Source organism: Amia ocellicauda (genome assembly GCF_036373705.1).
Source record: "Amia ocellicauda isolate fAmiCal2 chromosome 11 unlocalized genomic scaffold, fAmiCal2.hap1 SUPER_11_unloc_3, whole genome shotgun sequence".
NCBI lineage: Eukaryota > Metazoa > Chordata > Actinopteri > Amiiformes > Amiidae > Amia > Amia ocellicauda.
In genome coordinates this window covers 539,910-559,041 of record NW_027102661.1, presented here as the reverse complement: position 1 = coordinate 559,041, position 19,132 = coordinate 539,910, and the positions used below count along the sequence as shown (strand labels likewise).

At 44.1% G+C, this 19,132-nt stretch overlaps 4 non-coding genes across 4 annotated transcripts; all 4 read left to right on the top strand.

Moving 5' to 3' along the window:
- Positions 1-1,211: 1,211 nt before the first annotated feature.
- Positions 1,212-1,284, top strand: trnav-aac (transfer RNA valine (anticodon AAC)). Its single transcript has one exon. It is a non-coding gene; the product is annotated as a tRNA-Val (tRNA).
- A 581-nt stretch (positions 1,285-1,865) lies between these two features.
- Positions 1,866-1,938, top strand: trnav-cac (transfer RNA valine (anticodon CAC)). The gene has a single exon. It is a non-coding gene; the product is annotated as a tRNA-Val (tRNA).
- A 16,187-nt stretch (positions 1,939-18,125) lies between these two features.
- Positions 18,126-18,198, top strand: trnav-aac (transfer RNA valine (anticodon AAC)). Its single transcript has one exon. It is a non-coding gene; the product is annotated as a tRNA-Val (tRNA).
- A 581-nt stretch (positions 18,199-18,779) lies between these two features.
- Positions 18,780-18,852, top strand: trnav-cac (transfer RNA valine (anticodon CAC)). The gene has a single exon. It is a non-coding gene; the product is annotated as a tRNA-Val (tRNA).
- The last annotated feature ends 280 nt before the right edge of the window (positions 18,853-19,132 follow it).

Below are 19,132 nucleotides of genomic sequence, written 5' to 3'. Positions count from 1 at the left end.
CACGCCCCTGGGACAGTCCGATGCTCATTGGGTCGCCTGGTGGTTTGTGGGGTGTTTCTACATCCATTGGACTGACCCCCTCCTGAGACGCACAGACGGTAGACAGTTCGGCAAAATCGAGGCCCTCCATGAGCTCCAGAGGCTGGGGATCCCCGAGACTCATTTGGACATCCATCGCACCGCATGTTGTTTCGTCCTGAGGGACCGGGGTCTGAGGTCTTGGAGGGTAACCGCAGTCAGAGGGTTCCAGAGTGTATACAAAATCTGGGGAATAGAACCAGGGGTGATCCCGGGTTTGAAGAGGCCTGTAGAGCCTGTCGACGTCCGCAGCTTTCGGGTAAGACATTCTCTTTAATTTTAAACCATGAATGAATTGTTGCGCCTTTTATCCTATCTCTTCACTACGTCACGACACACCGCCCTCTTAGAAGAGAGTAGCCCCTGAGCCGTCAGACCCCCCTCCAAAACCCCACACGTCGTCGGTTTTATCATCGTCGTCGTCATTCAAGGGGGATATATAATCCATAATCCAGCATATTCTCCTTCTAACCAAATCCAGTTGCGAACATTTGGTCAAGATGTCAAAACCATCATTTATACAGTTTATGACCTCTTTCAAGAACGGCCAGTCCACGGCGTCAAACATAATTTCTGTAACCTGTTTTTCTGGATCCTCCACACCCCCTTCAATAGGGTTTGTAATCAGGGTACTGCTAAACAAAACCTTACGATCTGTAGTTTGAGATAGACTCTTCACCACTCTACCGTAGTTCTGCAAGCTTTCCCATTCACACCTTTCAAAACCCTGAGTCGGAGACTCCATTTTGCATTCTCTTGGACCCTCTTGCAAGCCTTCTAGAGTCTTATCCACAAGCCCCAGATCTCTCCAGGCCATCACCTTCAACCAGTCCTCATAAGAGTATTCAATTACCGTCTCAAAAGGTTCCAACGTACCCTCCTTCTCTCCCAAAGCAAAAAGCTCCACTCCAACACAGCTGGGATCCCTTTTAAAGCGCAGGGCGACCTGCCTTTGAAAGAGTTTCCAAAGTGTCCTGATGTGCCCTTTAGCAATGCCAAACAGGTCTGTGAAAATGGCATCCTTTCGCGGCACTTCAGACGCCATCTCACAGTCTAGCCGACCTGAAATGCGTGAGCCCGTTTTACGAGCAGGCTTCAACGGTAACCGTTTGAAGCAAGACGTTGCGGTGTCAGTTTCCGTAGTGTAGCGGTTATCACGTTCGCCTAACACGCGAAAGGTCCCCGGTTCGAAACCGGGCGGAAACAGCCTGCTGTGGGCCGGTCCGTTTCATCCTGTTTGCCCTCGTGGTTCCCCGGAGGCGGTGGGTAGCTTTTCTTCATTGGAGTGCCCGAAATCGGTGCTCTCAGAGCGTCCGTCCGTCGACAGGTTGAAATTGTAAACGCTGGTGTAGCCACTTTTAATTAAAATCTGATGATGATGATGATGATGATGTTGTTGTTGTTGTTGTTCCTGTTGTTGTTCTTGTTGTCATCGTGGTCGCCGTCATTATTATTGTTAAAGTAAAGCAGTAGTTAGATTTGTTGCTACCGTAAGGTGCAGAAGGCACAATAGCTCTGTGATTGTCTGATGGTGGCACAAGACGAGCAGCAGCTGTTTGAACAAGCCATTGAGCATCACCTTGTTGGGGTAAGTGTAAGTCTTGTCATTGCTCAGGGCGTTCTTCCTTTGAAAGAGTTTCCAAAGTGTCCTGATGTGCCCTTGAGCAATGCAATATAGGTCAGTGAAAATAGAAACCTTTATCTCACAGGCTGGCCCACGGGAAACGCCTGTGTGCGTTTTACCAGCCGGCTTCGATAGGAGTTATTCGAAATACCAGGACGGGTTGGTTTCCGTAGTGTAGTGGCTATCACGTTTGCCTCACACGCGAAAGGTCCCCGGTTCGAAACCGGGTGGAAACAACCCGCGGTGCACGTGTGCCAGTGCCGTGTTACCCGTCCCCCATCTCTCTGCCCCAAGGGTGGCTGTCGTTTTCTCTTCCTCGGAGTGTCAAGAAATCCTGACCTTGAGAACAAACGATCACAGAAGGGTAGCTTTGCGAGGCGCTGGAACTGACAGTTTTAAAATCGATACATGTTGTTGCTGTTACAATACGACCGTAGCAGGATCGGCGACATTGCTGTTACTCTTATGAGTAGATAGTAGGGTTTTATGGGCGCGGCCTATTTTGTTATGACGTATGCCCTAAGCTTATTAATATTCCTACGTCATAATTGGGGGGCGTGATTTTAGGTAGAGTTATTTCCTTAATTATTCCTACGTCATATCCGTCAGAAAGTGTACACCCATAAAACCCTGAACAACAAGGCCGCCCATAACCTGTTGTTCTTGTTGTTCTTGTTGGTCAACTGTAGAGTGTGAATGGGTCGGCTCTTCCTGTAGTGTTTGGGGGTCTTTTTTAAATATACATGTAATGGTTTAGTAAATCTAAACCGTTATAAGATCAACAAGTTCTGTTGTCTGTAATGGTCCCAGGTCTTAACAATGCCAGTTTTGAATAGTGCGTTTATCATATTCACACTGTCTCTGTCTGTCTCTCTCTCTCTCTCGCCCAATCATTTTATAAGATCAACAAGTTCTGTTGTCTGTTATGATCCCAGGTCCTAACAATGCCTGTTTTGCATAGGGTACTTATGTTATCCACACTGTATCTGGCTCTGTCTCTCCCCTCAAATTTAATTAAAAATAAAATTAAAAAAGAGGGTGTGTGTGTGGGTGTTTGTGTGTATAGGTTAATTGTTTTTGTAAAAAAAAAAAAAAAAAGCTGTGGTTATATTTTATCTCTCACATAATGTGTTCAGTCGTTTTACTTAAATACATTCTAGGGTCTTAAAGCTCATAAGAGTTAGACTTAAGATAAGGATATGCTTTTAAGGTATTTTAGCAGTCTCAATCCCTGATGATAAGGAATCGTTTAAAAAATAAAAACAACTGATCACTCAATGCTAAATAGATCACAACACTCAAGGCTAAATCACTCACACCATGGGTGGCGGGGGTGGGCTCAGACAACAGTACGTATGGCATGTGGTATCAAAACATTCAGAATACTTTTAACCTATATAATTTATAAGCTTTGTAAAATAAACCCAAATATCTCTTTTGCGGGGATAAACGCTGTTCTGAGTAGTTTGTGACTTGTTTAATACCAAACAAAGCATCGCTATTAAAAAAAAAAAAAAAAATCACTGTAAAAGCGCTAGTTATTTTAGATCTTTATAGTTATTTTCTTGGCTCAGGTTGTTTTTTAGCTCTTATAAAGGCCTGAAATATTCTTAGTGGTTTGTTGACTATAGGTCTTGATGCACAAAGGCCAGACCAGAACAATGCCTTACACGCAGATCCGGCATGTGGCCATCAGTATAAGTATGAAGGTCTGGTCTTCAGCTCGACAGACTCTTACTGACCTTTCGATTTAAGACTAAAGATCAACAATGTCCGGAAACAACATCAGCGACTTCGATTTAAATGAGTTTTTAGGCAAGTCTTCAGATTATTTTCATTGACTCAGAGCGTGTTGTGTGCATGTATTGTAAATAAGGCTATAACATCTGTTTTAAGTTCTGTAAAATTATTTTTCAGCCAGTCAACAGGAGTTAATTCCCAACGCTGAGGAGATCATCTGGAACAACGACGGTAAGATTTTTGTGTTTGCGCTCATGGGTTCTTATGTATGGGTGTGTGTGGTTTTGAAGCGGCTCATTAGAGTTATGAAAACGTTTTAATATATATTAATGCCGGTCTCTTTAATTACACAGAAACTATTGAAAGGCCTGTGATTAATGTCTCCGAGGATCGACCAAGAGAAGTGGTTGTCCCTAGACAGACTGTCTGCCGACCGGGTAAGAACTAAATCCCTGTTTGTTTGTATAACGTTTCTGTAAGATGTTTGAGTCCAGTTTTGTTAATTTTAAAAAATTATCCTGTCTAACAGTATTAAGAAACGTGGTTCGAGACAACGAAAGGCCTTCCACATCGAGGGCTTGTTTCGTTTTACCTTCGAGAACCGTAACCTTTCAAGAATCTGAAAGGCCGTCAGCCCCGGTATCTGATAGCTGTGAGTATATGTCTGCAGCCTGTAAGAGGTTAAAGCTTTTTATAAAGCGGTGTGGTTAAAGGTTAAACATGTCTCTTACCTTCACAGCGGTGCAAAAAGCTAAACCAGCCGAAAAAAATAAGAAACGATTATTCTGTGGAGGTAAGTAAGATCTTTCAAACTTTAATGTTTTTAAAAGGGCTTTGTTTGCCCGTTGAGGGCTAATATTTAAGCGATGGGTGACCGTTTCCTGTAGGGCGGGGGGTTCTGGGAAAGATCTTTAGAAGTCCGGACAGGTCTAGGCTTGTTTCTGGGGAACGTGTTTAGAAATGACCGATTGCCGTACCGTCTGGTTAGGAAGTAAAGCCGTCCGAAATGGTTTAGTAAGTTGTTTGGCTTATCTCCCGCTATTATACTTCTGTTTTAAAGTGGTTGTAGGAAAAGGCTTGAAGGTGTTCATTGTATTTAATATTTAAACAGATCGTGAAAACGTTTGTGAAACAGGAAGTCCCGGGATCAGGAATCGTTTACACTTGGAAGGTTCGTTTAAAAATGAAATGTTGTTGTGTGTGTGTGTGTTTTATTAACAATATTACAGTTTTTAAAGAAACATTTAAGAAACAGTTTATTTACAGCGGCTTCTCTGTTTTACATTTATTATCAAGTCCTAATAAATATATTGTCTGTAAATAATATTGCGTTGTAGTGAATGTCTAAGGCTATTTTCAAAGGTCTAAAAAAGCTAAAGGTTTTGAATGTCCTGGACATGTTGTTTTAAGTTTGATTTCTGTCGCCGTTTAAAGATGTAAATGTAATGTATATTTTTATTCTTCCCAAGACTCTTGGGATAGTCATTCTGTGGATGAGCTATTGAGAACAATTACCCCGTCTAAGTGGGATCAAACATCTTCCCCGGTGAGATCACCGAGAGGATCCCCCACGGTGGTCTTGGAGACCCCCCAACATCTACTCAGGCCACAGCCTTCTGGGGGTAATTCAACACCCCAGATTCAGCCCGCCGCATTGTCGGGCGGAACAAATACAGGCATCCAACAACCTCATGGGTCGCCGTCAGTCAGGGCTGACACACCACCCAACGACGGCCTGGTTTCAACATCGTTCCCCCAGACCCATTTCTTGGCTACAGAAACGCGGAACAGTACCCCGCGCTTGGCCAGGGTGTCACCGCAAAGGCCTTCTTGGTCTCCGTCCATGAGTATACGCTCGCTCCCTGCCTCCTTCGACCGAGATTTACCGGAGCGACCATCCTTTGAAGCTGAGCCAGGCCACCAGCCCCCGGAGCTACTTCCTGAAGGTCGGCATGAGTTGCTACATACTTTGTTACAAAATCAAAGACTTGTGTTAGTGGGGCAAAACCTGGTGATAGAGAGCCAAAACACCCTTATTAATACCCTTACTAACGAATTGTACCGTATTTAATGTTTTAATAGACACAAAACGCCTTACTATTGTGGGTTGTTGGAAAAATAAAAAATAAATTAAAAAATGTCCTGACTTGGTAAAAGAACTCACAAACTAAAGGATTATGAACAAGCTAGGGCCCCAAAAAGACCTTCCCGAGAGAACATCCCCGGCCCTGTTGTGAACTCCTCTGATGTCCCAATGAACCTGGAACTATTACAAATGATAAATGATTTAAATAACCCCCAATTACCACTGATAGAATGTGAATTAACAGACTTACCGGTGAACCCTGACCTGTTACAGATGGTCAATGATCTAAATAACCACCTCCCACCGGTAGCGCTTATAGAGGTTCACCCCCTAGTTCACCCCGATTTGTTTGAAATGGTGGAGGCTTTGGAGGAGCTACCCCGACCAAATTCTGCCCCTATTATAAATGATTTGAGACAATTAGAACACAGGATGGCGGCAGAAGCAGCCATCACTATAGAGGAGGGTCTTGACATTAACCGGTTGGATATCTTTGAAGGACTTTTACAGGCTTTAAATGAGCCTCCTCAAAAAGGGGTTTTTGTAGATGTCAGCAGTGGGGGTGTTCGGAATGTGGAGGGTTCTGAGACTGATAAGGCTGTGGAGGACATGCTCTGTGAGAATGTAGGGGGTGAAGGCTTTGTTCAAAATGATGATGTGTCCAAGAGTACCAGTGATCCCGTGATTATAGATAGACCGGCCTATAACAATTTTGAAATGATTCAGCGTTTTAATTTTGCAGAACTTTTAAATTGTGACAATTATGCAGAAATATTTGTCAACATACACGAGAAAATGCTTGAACAGGTTGCTGAAAGGGTCAGACCTCGAGATGTTGTACAGTTAGAACTCAGAGGGGATGATTTGTTTAGCAACCTATCTGTAATGCTGAGTGGAGATAATTTAGACGTCTGGCTAAAATCGAAGCGTTATTGCAAAGTAACGCAGCCATCATAGCTGATGAAAGTCTGTCTCTGGTAATGAATGTGGTTCGTAACCCTGAGGGTGGGGCGCTTAGAAGACTGTCGAAATGCTTGAAGAACGACATAATTAGGACCAAGCTCAGGCAATTAGTGGTGAGTTCCAGTGGGGACAATAAGCTCTGTTTTGCTTACAGTTTAATAAAACTACTCACCCCCGACATGCCTGAACCCCAAGCTCTGCAAGAGGCTTTAATGCTTCATCAGAGGGCCGGCTTAAACTCTCAACAGATGGTTGCCTTTTCAGACATCACCAAGTTTGAGGAGTTGTTGTCTTTAAAAATTGTTGTGTGGTACCGTTGAGAGGTAAAGGAAGTATTTGTGAAATTTCAGATACATCCTGAAACCCTTACACAGACACTGTTTCTCTTCCTAAGTGATAGTCATTACTTTGGAATAAAGAGTTTGACGGCTTTTTTGGGTTGTTCGTATGTTTGTCATTGGTGTTATAAGGCCTTCAATGATAAGCTTAAGCACCGCTGTGACGGTTACTGTAACGTCTGTTTCAATCCGCAATGTCGTAAGGGTTTGGCCCCTACCATCCGATGTAAAGATTGCTTAAGGATTTGTCTCTCAGCGTTCTGTTTTTCCGAGCATAAGGTACAGAGGGCCGCTGCTGAGGGGGTTAAAAAACGGAGTTATTGTGATCAAACTAAATATTGCCCGCAGTGTTGCCTCCAGTACCGTTTTCATGAGGTTAAACCACACAAATGTCTGGAGCCGAGATGCAGGATCTGTAATGCTGATTTAACCCCGGGGTCCGAACACCAGTGCTTTATTCAGCCGGTTAAAAAGGAGCCGCCGCACAACCGGTATGTCTTTTTTGCTTTTGAATGCCGGCAAGAAAACGGGGTCCACGTTGCTAATTATATACACTGTATTGACATGTTGGATCGTGAGTGGTCAGCTAGCGGTGAGAGTTGTGTCAGGGATTTCTTTACGCGGTATCGCGGTCCAAAATACCTCAATTACACATTTATTGCCCACAATGCTAAGGGTTATGATTCTTACATTTTGATGAAGTATCTGGTGGAAAATGGGGTGACCCCAAAAATAATAGCTCAGGGTAGCAAGATCATGTGTTTCACCGACGAAGCTTTCAACTAACGTTACATAGACTCGTTAAATTTCCTCCCCATGAAATTGAGCGCTTTGCCTAAGGCTCTGGGTTTTGAGGCTCAGAAGAAAGGTTGGTTCTGCCATTTTTTTAATACTAAGGACACTCAAAATTATCGAGGGTCCTACCCGCCCGCCTCTTATTATGGGGTTGATACTATGATGTCTCATGAGAGGGAGGAATTCTTTAAATGGTACAATACGGTTAAGGGAGGTGTTTTTGATTTCCGAGAAGAGATGGCCGCTTATTGTAAAAATGATGTGGTGATCCTTAAAGAAGCCTGTGTGCGTTTCCGCGCCGAGGTTATCAACACATCAGGTCTCGACCCTTTGCAAAGTGTGACCATAGCGTCTCTCTGCATGAAAATGTATCGGTCCAATTTCTTGCAGAAAAACACTATAGCGGTCACCACTTCTGACAACTATCGTGCTAGACAAAAGAACTTTTCGACTGTCTCCATACAGTGGCTGGAATACCTGAGTGCCCGGGATAACATCTTCATCAGACATGCTTTAAATCAAGGGGAAGTCAAAATGGGGCCTTATGACTTAGACGGTTTTAGCGACGTGTCCGGGCGGCATACCGCTTATGAGTTTGCAGGTTGTATTTACCATGGCTGTCCTCAGTGCTTCGACCCAAACACCTTTAACCCCGTAACACAAAAACTCTGCGGTGATATGTACTATGATTTCCAGGAACGAATTGAAACTTTAAAAAACACCTATGGTTTGAACGTGCTGGTGATTTGGAAACACGAGTGGACGACCCTGAAGGAACAGGAAGCGGGGGTACAACGGTTTATGGAAACCTTGGACTTTCCTGAACGTCTAGAGCCCCGGGATGCGTTATTTGGGGGTCGTACCAACGCCCTCTGTTTACATTATGAGGTAAAGGAGGGTGAGAGAGTAGATTACTATGATTTCACCAGTCTGTACCCTTATGTCAACAAGACCAAAATGTACCCGGTGGGGCGTCCAACCATTGTTTATCGTGACTTTCTCGAAATCGGACATTACTTTGGTTTGATCAAAGTCACCATGTACCCTCCTCGCGAGCTGTTCTTACCCGTGTTGCCTTACAGGTGTTCGGGAAAATTGATGTTCCCTCTGTGTAGAACGTGTGTGGAAACTGAAAATCAAACTACCTCTTGTCTGCACAGTGATGAAGAGAGAGCGCTGACGGGTGTCTGGTGTAGCATTGAGCTTGACAAGGCGGTGGAGAAAGGTTACAGAGTCGGTAAGGTGAATGAGGTTTGGCATTTTTCTGAAAAATCTGATACTCTTTTTGCTGATTACATTATGACCCATCTGAAAGGGAAACAGGAGGCATCGGGCTATCCCTCATGGTGTGTTGACTCCGCGGCCAAAGAGCGATACGTTCAGCAATATTTTGAAAAGGAAGGGATCCGTCTAGAGCCGGGGAACATAACTGTCAACCCCGCCAAGAGACAAATGTCCAAACTGATTTTAAACAGTCTGTGGGGTAAGTTTGGGGAAAGAAATTACCGTCTAAACACAACCTTGATTAAAACCCCTGAACAGTTTATTGATTTTATGTTTTCCAAACAACATGCAGTATCACACTTTCAATTCTTAAATGACCACGTGGCACAGGTCCAGTGGAGGGCCCCTAAAGATTTCCCCACCAAACAGGGGAACGTTAATGTTTTCATAGCGTTTTTTACCACGGCTTACGCCCGGCTTGAACTGTACAACTTAATGGATCAGTTGCAGGAACGCACGCTCTATCATGATACTGACTCTGTAATCTTTGTCACCAGGCCAGGGGATTGGGTCCCTCCCCTCGGGGACTACCTTGGGGAGTTAACGAGCGAACTAGATCCTCAGGACCACATAGTGGAGTTTGTTTCAGGGGGTCCTAAGACTTACGCATACAGAACGGCTGCGGGTAAGACCTGTATGAAAGTTAAGGGTTTCACTCTGAACCATTGTAACAACAAGCTCATTAACATCAAGTCTCTGACGACCCTGGTAGAAAGTTTTGTAACCGAGAAAGACGCGCCTCCTCGTGAGATTATTACAGCCGGAAATCAGATCTATCGCAATAAAAAGGGGTACACGTTGGAAAATAGATCACTAAACAAACGATTCAGGGTGGTGTACAATAAAAGAGTGTTGAAGACTGATTATACCACTCTGCCTTATGGATATTAGCGGTGGTTTTGATAACAGACTTCAACACCCTTTCTCCTGTATTATAGCCGGTCCCTCCAATTCGGGGAAGAGCTATCTTATAAAGAACATCATAGAAGATGTGGACGCAACCGTGTCCCAAGCTCTTGACAACATAGTGTGGTGTTACTCTTGCTGGCAACCTCTCTACGATGATTTGGCTTCGAAAAAAAATAATCTGAAATTTGTGCAAGGTCTCCCCGCCTCGTTGTGTGACGATGACTTGTTCCCGCCCGGTCAAACTAATCTAGTGATCCTTGATGACCTGATGGAGCAGGCCGGTGACAACAGTGAAGTGGAAAAAGCTTTCACAAAGTACACTCATCATAGGAATTTAAGTATTATTTATTTAGTTCAAAATCTATTTTTTCAAGGTAAAAAAAGCCACACTATTAATTTAAATGCCAATTATATAATTCTTTTTAAAAACCCCAGAGATAAACTACAGGTCACCGTCTTGGCTCGTCAAATATACCCTAACCAGACCAAGTTCTTTTTGGAGGCATTTAAAGATGCCACCAAAAAACCCTACGGGTACTTGATTGCGGACTTAAAAGCACAAACCCCAGAAGACTTTCGCCTCAGAACAGGTTTGTGCCCACCCGATTGGCCGGCAGTGTATGTGCTAAAGAAAAGGAAATAAATAAGAATGTCTGTTCGGATTAAAAGAAATCTGCCACTTTTGCAAATGTTATTTGAGGGGAGCCCGCGCCATAGGAAAGCTGTGCTGGCAGGGGCCCCCTCGGATTTGATCGAGACCCTGTGTGAAATAGCTTTTAACATCTTACGCGGTAATATACCCCTAACCCCTTCTCAACATTCTAAACTCAAAAAACAAAAAGCGGTTATCAAGATCATCGCTAATAAGAAGTATTCTATTAAAAGAAAAAGAAAGAAGATTAATCAAACCGGGGGTTTTATAGGACCGCTGTTGAGCATAGCCGTGCCTTTCCTAACCAGTCTTCTAGCTTCCAGAGTGGGTTAATAATGGAATATGCTCAGAAAATGTTTTTGATCCCTCAGGAGCAGCTTGAGAAACTGAGAAAAAATGTTGTCGGGCCAGAGCCCATTAGACAAACGGCCGAAAACAACTTGGACTCTGAAATGAAAGCTATACAGGCCAGGGCCGATTTAAATCAGTATTCCAAAGCCCAGTTGTATACCAACACGTTACAGCGCTACCTCCGTCTGGTTAGACAGGGTGAAAAAGATCAATACATTTTAACTTAAACCATGGCCTGTCAAGAAAATGGTTCTGGGGCTGATGCGGGGGGTACGGTTGATAAAGATGTTGCGGTGACCGAACCTGTTGAGAGTTCAGAGGGAGATGTTGTAACGGATGTTTTGAGAAACATGCCGGCCAGAAGCAAAAGACATGCACAATATATCCTGCACAAAATGGTTCAGAAACCGCGGGTAACTGCTTGGAATGAACAGGGTGAATTTGTTTTTAAAGGACAACTGATCAAAGGTTCACACATGTTTGATTTGTTGAAGAGTGTCACTAGCACTAATAAGGTACCCGATAGTCGCCGACCTGTAGGCTGGAATGCTTACCTACAGGCGATGGCCTGTCTGAACATGCCCCAATCAACAGTTCCTAACCAGGAAACGCTACAAAAAATCCGTCTGTGTAAAGAGGTGGAGCCTGATCTGACTCCGATATCTCATTACTCTGACCGTGCTGAGCGACCATCCTCAGGATCTATCCATCGTTGGGAAGCTTATTAATATCATGTTTTTATTTGTCTCCCCTGTAAATAATGACCCGATAAACAATTTTTTTTTTTTTTTTTTTTTTCAAATGTTGTACATTTATTTATACCATAACCCCTGCTTTGTATAAGAATTGTGTTGAATAAAAACAAAACTAATGATTCAAAGGCTGTTTTCATTATTTTTTCACCTTAACACGCATGACATCTTTTAAAATCCTCACAAGAACACCCCATCTGTATACATGGCTGGCTAGGGTCGTAAGTCATTGTGTTATAAGGGGGGGTCCACAGTGTCCTGACAAACTCTGCCACTTTTTTATCATTTTGGCCTAAATCCTCACTGTACAAGGCCATAATATCGGGGTATGACCTTCCTTTAGATCTATGATATAAGAAAAACACACAGTGTTGACCACAAGTGAAGGTCTGAAGACTTTGTACTTGACGACCGCTGTAAATGGTTTCTTGACAGTTGTTGAGCAGAAAGTTATTTATCTTCCGAGGGAAAGGTCTGAAATCCGGGGGGTTTGCATAGGAATCAAAAAATTCACCACGGTGGTCCTCCCTTAGATAAATAGCCAGCCAATGTTCTCCGGGCATATTTTTAGGGTGTGTGTTGATTATGTACATTGCAGGTAAATTCTTGATCTTAAATTTAGGCAGCTGATCGCAGGCGTAGACTCCTTGAAACAGTTTCCGTGAGCCGGCCAGGGCATTCATGATGTGGTTGAGCTCTCTGGTGTTCATTTTAATAATAATCATACAGAACGTTTCTCCTCTGATTCACCTCAATAATGTTGTCAAACACAGCATACACGACCATATTTACAGTGCGTGGTAGAGGCTGCTTGAAACGCATCTCCAAACGCATATTGCCCGTCTTCATCAGTGAAAAATGTTGTCCACACTCTTCGTCAGGGGTCAGGTTGAAACCGTACAGGGTGTAACCGCTGCAGTATTCCCGGCGATCGATCAGCAGAGTTTGATCCTTGAGATGGCGACCCGTAGCCAGTACTAGACTGTCATATTCACGAACCGCATTGCCGTTTTCAAAGTCAGGTTGAAAAGGTCTGGATGGAACCTGCACACCATCGACGTACAACGCTATAAATTCCGCGTTATAATGTTTAAAGTTAAAGGGGTTCTTGTTGTAAACCCCGGTAAATGCATCATTATCTTCGAGACCTATAATAACCTGTTTTGGGAGCTGTCCTAGAAACAGATTTTCCTGGTTCATCACCCGTGTCCCTGCGGGGATACTGTGGACTTTCATATAGACTCTTTCGATCGGGTACTTGGCGTTTGCCGTCATTAACGCCTGCGCGTGTCCTAGTTTAACCGCCGGGGAGACGGACACTTTTTTCACAAACAGCGAGGCCGATAATATGGTCAGTTTATATTTTTCAGTATCAGGGGACATCAGACAAAAAGCACTTTTACTACGGATCATTTTAATTTTAATGTCTACCCCGTTGAGCATGAGTTTTTCTTGGAAAAATATGTCTGCATGGATATGCCCCATTAGCTCAAAGGTCCTCCCTTCTGTTGAAGAGGCCGTTCTTTTTTGCAAACCCTTATTGAGTCCCTCTGGATCCTTGTCGTCCATAGCTTCTGGGATGTCTTTGAAGAAAAGGCCGGGGCTGAACTGTTTGCTCAGGGTCTCCTCACTATAATTAAGGATACACTCCATCATGGCTCTATAGGGGTAAGTATTGCTGCTTTGACTAATGAGCCGATCTCCCAGGGTCACATCCACCTGTGAAAACATGGTGGCCACCGGGTAATTGATGACCCCAGCGTTGGTCGTCTTCTCGATTGCATCGCCATCCTCATCAGTCACTTTACAGTTCATTAAAATAAATGTGTTATTCAAATCAATATAATCCTCGCCATTGCCAGCCATAAAAAACTCCAGAGGGGCCGTGTCTGAAATTGCAGAAAGAGGGGGAATCTCTACATATATGATCTTATCTATACTCGTTTGAGTGTATGGAACTGTAAACAGATCCAGTTCTGATTTGACGCATTCTTCCGATAGACTGTGGACAAAAGACATGTTTAAAAGATGTATCCTGAGGCTCTATTTTTCTTTCTTTTAGACTTTCTTTTTGCAGGTTTTTTCTTGTGCTGCTTCCTTCTCCGAGTGTTTCCACGATATGTTGGAGAATGAGAGATTCTTCGTTTTTTGTTAGCCACGGATCTTCGTCGCCCTGGTGGACACATGCTGTTTCTTCTTTTACCCCCCCTCCTCGCCATTACCATGAGACCCGAACCCTCCTGATGCTCATGGCTAGCTGCCCGGTTCATAACATTGGTGAACACGTCACTAACAATATTTTTAGCCGCTGATTTCAAGTGGGGTCTGGCTATAGCAAAGCCTCTCTTAAGCAGGGGTACGGCCATTCTAAAGAGACCACGAAAGAGTCCTCCTAGACCGGCGCCATACATTGTGGGGGCTCCTACAAAACCGGGCAAGCCGTTCCATCTTGCATCTTGTAATAATCCACATAGGCGCTAGGATCTACATAACCCCTCGAGGTAGCCATTTTAATAATGTACACACTGTTTCAGGGGTCGAAAATGTAGTTTGACATTAACTTTACCGAAGCGGAAGGGTACGTTGATATTCTGATCCGATTTTACTTCGATCGTGATGTTGTCAAATTGGGTCTTTGAGACTGGTACGTAGTGTGGTTTGTCATAAGTAATTGTGACCATGTCATTGCTTTTACCTTTAATAAGTACATTTCTCAAAAGGGGGACATAACTATCCCCGACCCTCTGGTGGGTTATGATATCCGTATACACATAAAGAGTGTAAAAGCCGCCCCACCACTTCTGAGAACCTGCTCTCTGTGTCAGAATAGAACCCAAATATACGCCCCAGTTGGCCGCTGGTTTGAATGCTAATACCTGGTTTTGACACCTTGTACACTCTGTTTTTAATAGTGTTGTAATATAGCTTGATGTTGGGGGTGCCTTCTGAGAACTGTTTATGCATCTCATCTAATATTTTATCCACATTGTCATAATAACCTCCTTGTATCGTGAATATCCATTGATTTTAACATCATCAAAAATGGCGAAGGTGGCATCCTTATCTTGTAAAACAGCCCAAGTGTAAGGATACTGTATTTCCGCCAACCCCACTTCCCACGACCCCCTTAGATCTATAGATTTTCCAAATTGTACCGTGTAACTGGATATTTCATTTTTAGGGTATATATCGAGAGAGGCGTTACTGGGTAGAGTCATGTAGAAGCCTCCTGATTCCATCTTGAGTACCGAAAGTAATGCCCCCAACACACCCACGGGCATGTTGTTATAAGGATTGAATATCGCAAACCTGTTGTTCCGGGACCCAACTATTGAACTTTTCAGGCCATCCAAGCCATTTCACCAACACGTATTTTTTCCGGTTCTGGGTTTTTTCAGCTAATATCTTTTCAACTCTGTATACACTGTCTTTACCCACAATCATTTTTTGTAACTCGGCTAACCTTTGGCAAAAGAACTCCTTAGCTTTGAAACGCGAACCACATCACCGATGTTGAACTTATAAGTAGTTTTTCCCTTCTTAATAAATGGTCCGTATAATTCTTTATAGACCTTAAAAGAATTACTTTGATCAACATCTATAGGCTTCATTTTAATACTGGTGTGATACCCTTGGTTGTAAGCATCGATAAAATCCTGAACTTTATCAAAATACTTGAACGTGTTGACCGCTGTAAAATATCTCCAGATTTTGGTCTTCATGGTGCGGTTAAACCTCTCCACTACCAATGCCTTAAGCTCATTACCGGTGGTGAAATGATGTATTTTGTGTCTCTTCAGTAGATTCTGAAATTCTCTGTTGAGAAACTCTTTTCCTTTATCAGTCTGCAGTTTTTTAGGACATCGACCCTGGGACAATATATCCTCAAAGGCCCTTGTCACCGCCCGACCTGTTTTTTTATGTAGAATGCGAGCCCAGGCATATTTTGATAACACATCGATACACATCAACATCAATTTGTGACCATTGTTATGTTTTGATAAATTTGACATATCGACTAGATCCATTTGCCATTGTGAGTCTATGTCAGTTGCATATACGCGGTTTCTTTTAAAGTTAATCCTGAGAGGTTTATGTAAGGTATAGGCGTCTTGTTCCCGTAACCATTCTGAAACAACCACATCATTAACCTTCACTCCGGCCTCAGCGAGTCCTCTTTGAAAACCCTTCTTACCCGCCAAACCCCCAATCTTGGCTGGGTTGTAGTATAGTTCCTGCATTTGGGGAGCTTGCCGAGTCATTCTGTCAAATAACCAAACAGACCCACACTATGCGCAAAGTTTTTATACAAGGTTTTTTATTCAACTTCAGGAGAGCAGATACCCCTTTTTAGACATTTGAGAAAAGTATAACATACACAACAATTTTTTCTACGGTCCAGACAAAAAGAAATCAGATGATTGGTTACTTGATCTATATCAACAAATATACCTGTTTCTTTATCTTGTAGGCACACACCTCAGTTACATATGTAAATAAAACAACAATATGACCTATTTTAAAAGTAAACAGAGGTGTATTAAACATGCTCAGCAAAAGGTCATACAGATGTTGATGAAATGGCCTAATATCATTCTTGGCCCCCTTGAGCGCTTCATCCCAGTGTTCGTACCCCCCGGTCTTTGTTACAGCAGCCATTCACTTTTCCAGGTTTGAAAGTTGATCCTCATCGATGGTTAAATCTGTAGAGAAAAGGCTCGCGTTGGCTACTTTTCGGTCAAGCACATGGTGTAATAGCGCTCTCAGGTTAGCTGCAGAGTGTTGATGACAGAACCAGTTGCAGAAGCAGTCCAGAACATTCCCCATGTTCAAAGTCCCTTAGTTCAGGTCAGAGTCTGAATCAGTGGCGTAGATGTTGAATTCCTCGTCGCTGCCCCCAGCTTTAACTTCTTTACGGAAGAAATAAGCTTTTAGCTTGCCAGCGGTTTTTCTACTCGGCTCATCCAGGTCATTGACCAGCTGCCCAAGTTTCTCTATTATAAACGGCTCCTTTTTCAGCTCCAGCAAAATCTCATCTATGATTTTCTGGACTTGTCCCGCAGTGACATGTATGTGGGAGTAAGACAGCGCCTTGATTAGTGCCGGTTTCAGCCACGGTTTGTTCAGTCTTCTGTAAAACACGTTGAAATAGAACAGGAAATAGTAACGGTCTGGTTCAAACAAACAACTGTGTCTCAACTGACTGGGGTGATTCACTTCACACCCCCGACAGACTTCTTTCAGAGCTCGGTCGATGAGAGCACTCAGAATATACACCAGGGTGCTTTTAACCACTCTGCTTACTTGGTCACATACCCCGGGCATAAATCCTGCGTCTTCATCACGCCCCTGGGACAGTCCGATGCTCATTGGGTCGCCTGGTGGTTTGTGGGGTGTTTCTACATCCATTGGACTGACCCCCTCCTGAGACGCACAGACGGTAGACAGTTCGGCAAAATCGAGGCCCTCCATGAGCTCCAGAGGCTGGGGATCCCCGAGACTCATTTGGACATCCATCGCACCGCATGTTGTTTCGTCCTGAGGGACCGGGGTCTGAGGTCTTGGAGGGTAACCGCAGTCAGAGGGTTCCAGAGTGTATACAAAATCTGGGGAATAGAACCAGGGGTGATCCCGGGTTTGAAGAGGCCTGTAGAGCCTGTCGACGTCCGCAGCTTTCGGGTAAGACATTCTCTTTAATTTTAAACCATGAATGAATTGTTGCGCCTTTTATCCTATCTCTTCACTACGTCACGACACACCGCCCTCTTAGAAGAGAGTAGCCCCTGAGCCGTCAGACCCCCCTCCAAAACCCCACACGTCGTCGGTTTTATCATCGTCGTCGTCATTCAAGGGGGATATATAATCCATAATCCAGCATATTCTCCTTCTAACCAAATCCAGTTGCGAACATTTGGTCAAGATGTCAAAACCATCATTTATACAGTTTATGACCTCTTTCAAGAACGGCCAGTCCACGGCGTCAAACATAATTTCTGTAACCTGTTTTTCTGGATCCTCCACACCCCCTTCAATAGGGTTTGTAATCAGGGTACTGCTAAACAAAACCTTACGATCTGTAGTTTGAGATAGACTCTTCACCACTCTACCGTAGTTCTGCAAGCTTTCCCATTCACACCTTTCAAAACCCTGAGTCGGAGACTCCATTTTGCATTCTCTTGGACCCTCTTGCAAGCCTTCTAGAGTCTTATCCACAAGCCCCAGATCTCTCCAGGCCATCACCTTCAACCAGTCCTCATAAGAGTATTCAATTACCGTCTCAAAAGGTTCCAACGTACCCTCCTTCTCTCCCAAAGCAAAAAGCTCCACTCCAACACAGCTGGGATCCCTTTTAAAGCGCAGGGCGACCTGCCTTTGAAAGAGTTTCCAAAGTGTCCTGATGTGCCCTTTAGCAATGCCAAACAGGTCTGTGAAAATGGCATCCTTTCGCGGCACTTCAGACGCCATCTCACAGTCTAGCCGACCTGAAATGCGTGAGCCCGTTTTACGAGCAGGCTTCAACGGTAACCGTTTGAAGCAAGACGTTGCGGTGTCAGTTTCCGTAGTGTAGCGGTTATCACGTTCGCCTAACACGCGAAAGGTCCCCGGTTCGAAACCGGGCGGAAACAGCCTGCTGTGGGCCGGTCCGTTTCATCCTGTTTGCCCTCGTGGTTCCCCGGAGGCGGTGGGTAGCTTTTCTTCATTGGAGTGCCCGAAATCGGTGCTCTCAGAGCGTCCGTCCGTCGACAGGTTGAAATTGTAAACGCTGGTGTAGCCACTTTTAATTAAAATCTGATGATGATGATGATGATGATGTTGTTGTTGTTGTTGTTCCTGTTGTTGTTCTTGTTGTCATCGTGGTCGCCATCATTATTATTGTTAAAGTAAAGCAGTAGTTAGATTTGTTGCTACCGTAAGGTGCAGAAGGCACAATAGCTCTGTGATTGTCTGATGGTGGCACAAGACGAGCAGCAGCTGTTTGAACAAGCCATTGAGCATCACCTTGTTGGGGTAAGTGTAAGTCTTGTCATTGCTCAGGGCGTTCTTCCTTTGAAAGAGTTTCCAAAGTGTCCTGATGTGCCCTTGAGCAATGCAATATAGGTCAGTGAAAATAGAAACCTTTATCTCACAGGCTGGCCCACGGGAAACGCCTGTGTGCGTTTTACCAGCCGGCTTCGATAGGAGTTATTCGAAATACCAGGACGGGTTGGTTTCCGTAGTGTAGTGGCTATCACGTTTGCCTCACACGCGAAAGGTCCCCGGTTCGAAACCGGGTGGAAACAACCCGCGGTGCACGTGTGCCAGTGCCGTGTTACCCGTCCCCCATCTCTCTGCCCCAAGGGTGGCTGTCGTTTTCTCTTCCTCGGAGTGTCAAGAAATCCTGACCTTGAGAACAAACGATCACAGAAGGGTAGCTTTGCGAGGCGCTGGAACTGACAGTTTTAAAATCGATACATGTTGTTGCTGTTACAATACGACCGTAGCAGGATCGGCGACATTGCTGTTACTCTTATGAGTAGATAGTAGGGTTTTATGGGCGCGGCCTATTTTGTTATGACGTAT